This window comes from Monodelphis domestica, chromosome 4 (assembly GCF_027887165.1).
Source record: "Monodelphis domestica isolate mMonDom1 chromosome 4, mMonDom1.pri, whole genome shotgun sequence".
Lineage (NCBI taxonomy): Eukaryota > Metazoa > Chordata > Mammalia > Didelphimorphia > Didelphidae > Monodelphis > Monodelphis domestica.
The window spans coordinates 269,580,030-269,585,548 of record NC_077230.1 but is presented as its reverse complement, the minus strand read 5'-3'; the positions used below and the strand labels follow the sequence as shown (position 1 = coordinate 269,585,548).

The 5,519-nt window shown below is 33.7% G+C and overlaps 1 pseudogene; it reads left to right on the top strand.

Moving 5' to 3' along the window:
* The first annotated feature begins 4,258 nt into the window (after positions 1-4,258).
* Positions 4,259-5,165, top strand: LOC100013340 (protein FAM3C-like; annotated as a pseudogene).
* The last annotated feature ends 354 nt before the right edge of the window (positions 5,166-5,519 follow it).

The following is a 5,519-nucleotide window of genomic DNA, read 5'->3' as shown; positions in this document are numbered from 1 at the left end:
CAGGTCAAGTCAATATGTCATAGTGGGTAGACTCATGGGCCTGGTTTCAAAAATATGAGTTCAAATTCCACTTCTTCATTTTATTAACTATATGACCCTTGTTAGGCTCCTTTAACATCTATATACCTCAGATAAATCTGGAAGATTTCTCTACTAAATCTTTGATGAGTCTAATACAATTACAAATCTTTTTCTGTCATGCTGATATAAAGGATGGTATTCCTTTGTATTATTTGTTGAGTAAAAAACCAGTTTATGGAGTAACAAATATTAACTAAGTACTTAAAGTGTTCCCAGAACTGTTCTGTGAGATAAAGAAGAAAAATATGAAAAGTAATATTATCATGGGGTTATTTGGGTGACAGATGATTTAATAAATTTGTTTCATTATTTTATAAAGGAAAGAAATATTTAGTAACACCTGCATCATATCATTTGAACTTCACAATAACCTTGTGAGAAAGATACTAAACGAAATATTGTTCTCATTACACAAATGAGAAATCTAAAGCTCTACTTGTCCTTGGTCACACAGTCAAAACAAAACAAAACATTTAGATGTGGAAAAGTGGTTAAACCCAGGTATTCTTCACTCCAAATTTAGCACTTTAATTAAAATCCAGCTGACTCTCCAAAGGGAAAAGAAATTACTCCTATGTTCATATATATATATATATATATATATATATATATATCTTCTCTTATAGACTTCAATGTAGGCAATAACTCGGTCCTGTATACTTTCACTTCAGGATACATATGGGAGGACTTGGGGGGTGGGAGGGATTGTTTACTCTCCTTCCCAGAATTTGAATGCTGAGAAAAACAGTGTGTAGTATACAAGTTGTCATCTCTTCCAAATTCTTATCTGAATTCCCAGAGATTTTAAAACATCTTTTAATGTTTTAGTCTTTATTGGTAGGAAAACTTCCTTTAAATAAAACCAATTGCTTATTTTATGGCATAAACTCATTTCATTTCATTTAGTGTTTCTCCAAGACTAAATTTTACATTAGACTATAGTACAATGACTTCTGGAATCTTTTTTGTGTTCTTCTCAAAAAATCTGTGACCAATTCATATTTTTCTTTTGGACTTTGGGGGAGCTTCCTTTGCTTTCACTGTTCCCTTCTGTGTCTGTTCCTTGCTCTTTGTCTGCTTAAAAATTCTTTGGAGTTAGGTGCTTTTTTGTAGTTTGCTCATTTTTTCTACTGAATATAGATAGGTTTGGGGGGATGATGTGATGGTCCAAGGGCTGAGAGCTCTGAGAGGCCTCTCCCCTTGCTGATTCAGTTGACCCTTGTGATACTGATAGCTTAAAGACTTGCCTCAGGATTAGGTGTAAGCTTTTGATCTTTCTCTGATCTTGATCAGGTCAGAGAGTGATATTCTAGACTCAAGCTTAGTCTCAAGTTTTTGGTCTCACTGTGTACTTGATCCAATCAGACATACCCTTGATTATTCTGTCTTGGAACTCCACCCTGAGCTTTAGGCAAAAAGGATAAATACTTAGTTCTTAGTACTATCATCCACACCAAAGTATGAATTAAGTCCTTGTCCCAAGCCCAGACTATAATTCCCTGGGTTGGGTCTCCAGATTCTCAGGGTCTGGATGCTGGTTCAGACTTAGGTTCTTGATACCTTGGACAGTAGATGTGTTTGTATGGGGTGTGTGGCTCACTCTTGAATTACTCTTCCCTTCTTGCTACAGCTTCTTGTTGGGTCTGCTCTTCCCTCACCCCAGAGCCCCAGATATCTATTGCCTATCTTTTTTTCCAGGAAGTGATGTAGAGCAAAAGGAGAAGAACCAGGTAAACAATGTACACAGAGAATGATACAGTGTGGTACAATCGAATGTAATGGACTCCTCCATTGGTGGTAATGCAATGATCCTGAACAACTCAGAGGGTTACAGGAGAATAAAACACTATTCACATCCAGAGAAAAAACTGTGGGATTAAAAACACTAAAGAAAAATATCTGCTTAATGACATGGGCCGAAGGGGATATGATTGGGGATATAGATTCTAAATGAACATCCTAGTGCAAATACAAACAACATAAAGGGGTTCTGATCAATAACACATGTGATACCCAGTGAAACTGCGCTTTGGCTATGGGAGGGTTGGGGGAGGGGGAGGAGATATAGAAAATGACTTTTGTAACCAAGGAGCAATGTTTGAAATGGAAAAAAAATAATAAAAGAAGAAGAATTAGTATATTAAGGTCAGTGAGCTTAATTTAAATTATAAGACTAATGCCATTTTCTGCATTTTTTTCTTACAACAGGAATAACAGATAAATCAAGAGAGAATGTAGTCATATTTTTATTAGAAATGGTTAAAGTATTTTTCAAAGTTTTTCTTTCAACATTGGTTAATTTGGTAGGTGCTAGTGATCCTAAACCTGTGCTATTTAATACTTACATAAATGTATTATATCAATATATAGATAGCACATTTATCAAATTTAAACATGATAAAGATGGGGTTGTGAATGGAGATGCTGGCTTTCAAAGTGGATAATAGAGTTGTGATTCTCTCTCTGTCTCTATCTCTAGAATTTAACTTCACAAATGCAAGATAGAGAGAAGGGTCATGGTAGTTAAGAGCTCATTTGGATAAATATAAACAGTGTGATTCAATTGTATATAATAGACAAAAAGGTTAATATAACCTTAGGTTTCATTGAAAGAGGCTTAATTTTCAAGACCATGAAGGAGATATACTTGATTCACTGGTCCCTATTCAGACATCTATAATGCTATATTCAGTTCAGTGTCCCACATGTGAGGAAATATAATCCTAAATTTCTTATTCAATTCTGTTCAAATATATAATCAAAATAATATAAAAATAACATTACTATATGTTAAATACTATCCTGGGTAATTGTACATGAACAAAAATGCTCTCTGATCTAAAAGAATTTCATAGATAATAATTAGATCTATGTAAGAAGGAAGAAACTGATTTAAAAGTGTATTTCCTTTCACTAAGGTGTTGAATAAAGTCTAGATGACCTTTTTTTGTTATAATTATGTTTCTTATGCAACTAATGATTATACAAAATAACTTCTGAAGTACATTCAATTGTAAATTTCTTTTATTTTAAAATTATTCTTTAAATATCTAAGAAAGTTTAGGTAAGAATTGTTATCCAGTTGGTATATAGTTAAATGGATTAGGTAGATAGACAGGCAGACAAACAGACAGACAGATGTGGATAGATAAGTATACATAATGAAATGATTACCTTTCTGAGGTGATTGCCCAAATAAGGTCCAATAAAATAAATTCATGGTGTCAGTGAATCAGAAAATAAAACTAAAATAGTGAAAGTATTAAATAAAAAAGAAAAAGTATTTATGATAATTTAGCAGCCTGAAATTAAGAAGCATGTAATTTATGCAATGTACTTTGAAAAATTAAAGTATAATTGTAGAGTCCTATACTTATATCCATAAAACTGATGACATATTAGCAAAATATTTATAAATTTCAGTATAAAAGATACATGAATGTTATCTTTATCAACTTGCAGATATAAAAAAAAAGCATAAACTGCAGGAAAAACTCAATACTCAAAAATTTCTATGGGATAAAAGAGCAAAAAAGAGAAGCAACAGGAAATGGTGAGAAACAAGCAAAAATATGCAAAAATCTTTAAAAATGGGATTTGGTCAAAAGCTCTGGAAGAACTCAAACAAGAAATATAATCAAATAAGATGAAAAAATGGGAATAAAAAGTAGGAAAATAAATGAAAGTAATGCTAAAAGAAAAATAACAGCTTAAAAAGCAAAATTGGTCAAATGGAAAAAGAGACATAGAAGTCAAATGAAGAAATAAACAGATTAAAAACCAAAATTTAACTACTGGAAGAGGCAAAAAAAGGCCAATGAAGAAAAGAGTCCTATAAAAAGTAGAATGGATCAAATGGAAAAGAGGAGGAAAAATCTTGGAAGAAATACAGTCTTTAAAATTTAGAATTGGTCAAATAGAATCTAATGACTTCACAAGATATCAATAAACAATAAAACAGGCTGCGAGCAAATGGGCCGGAGGAGTGGGTAGGCGAGGGGTGGGGAGCTGGGCTTCCTCCTGTCCACATGCCAGGGTGGAAGGGAAGCATGAGGGACCTGGGGAAGTGGAGTAATAGGATGAGAAAGATGAGGGCAAGAGGGCTAGGAGTAGGTCTGTGACTCCGTATGGCCTCAGGCAGGGACCAGATACAAGCAACAGTCTCTGGCGGGGAAGACAGACCCATGATGCGGCTGGCGCTAGATGCTTCTTTAATGAAATAGTGCCATAGACTGAAAACACAAACATGAGGATGGCAGGTGCTGTAAAGTTGGTGGTTGCTGTAGCAGTATTTCTACTGACATTTTATGTTATATCTCAAGTATTTGAAATAAAGCTAGATTCAAACTTAGGATATTTATTTGCAAGGTCAGCATTGCAGAGAGCTTATACAAAACCTCCCAGGTATAAATGTGGGATTTCAAAAGCTTGTCCAGAAAAATATTTTGCCTTCAAAATGGCAAGTGGAATGTTTTTGGCCCCAAAATTTGTGTGGAAAACAATATTTTAATGAGTGGTGTAAAGAATAATGTTGGAAGAGGAATCAATGTTGCCTTGGTAAATGGAAAAACAGGAGAAGCATTAAGCACTGAATACTTTGATATGTGGGGAGGAGATGTGGCACCATTTATTGGATTCCTTAAGTCTATTCCAGATGGAACCATAGTTAATGGGAACCTATGATGATGGAGCAACCAAACTCACTAATGAGTCAAGATTGTTGATCACTGCATTGGGATGTACATCTATTGTTAACCTTGATTTTAGAGACAATTGGGTCTTCTGTGGTGGAAAAGGTATTAAGACAAAAAGCCCCTTTGAACAGCACATCAAGAACAATAAGGATACAAACAAATATAAAGGATGGCCAGAAGTTGTAGAAATGGAAGGATGTATCCCCCAAAAGCAAGACTGAATATGAAGAATGTTAGAGAAAATTATCTTTATGCTATTGATAGGAGTGCTGTGAAGGAGATATTACTATGTACATACTTTGAGAGAGTATACATTCATCTTCTCAGTTATGCATGAGTAACATCTCTTCTAAAATCAGGATTATTTATTGCTAACCTTAAAGAGTAAACTTTGTAAATAGATCCACTATGCTAAACCTTTTCTAAGCTGTTGTCTCTCTAAAAGATTGCATTATGATAAACATCTCTAAGGTGTAGAAATATCTTTTTTAATCATCCATAGTGAACAGATTATGAAAAATGTTCTGTTGTTTTATAGATAAAATTGCTATAAGAATGTGGCCTTTGTGAAAAAAGTTGGGGTTTTTTTTTGGGGGGATACAAAATGTTTTTTAATATGCTGCCCTTTTGATGGCAGTTTTCATTCTTTACTAAAGAAGTATTTGACTAATTGTAAAAAAAATAAACAATAAAACAGAATGTAAAAATGAAATAGAAGAAAAGATGAAATAGATTATTGAAAAA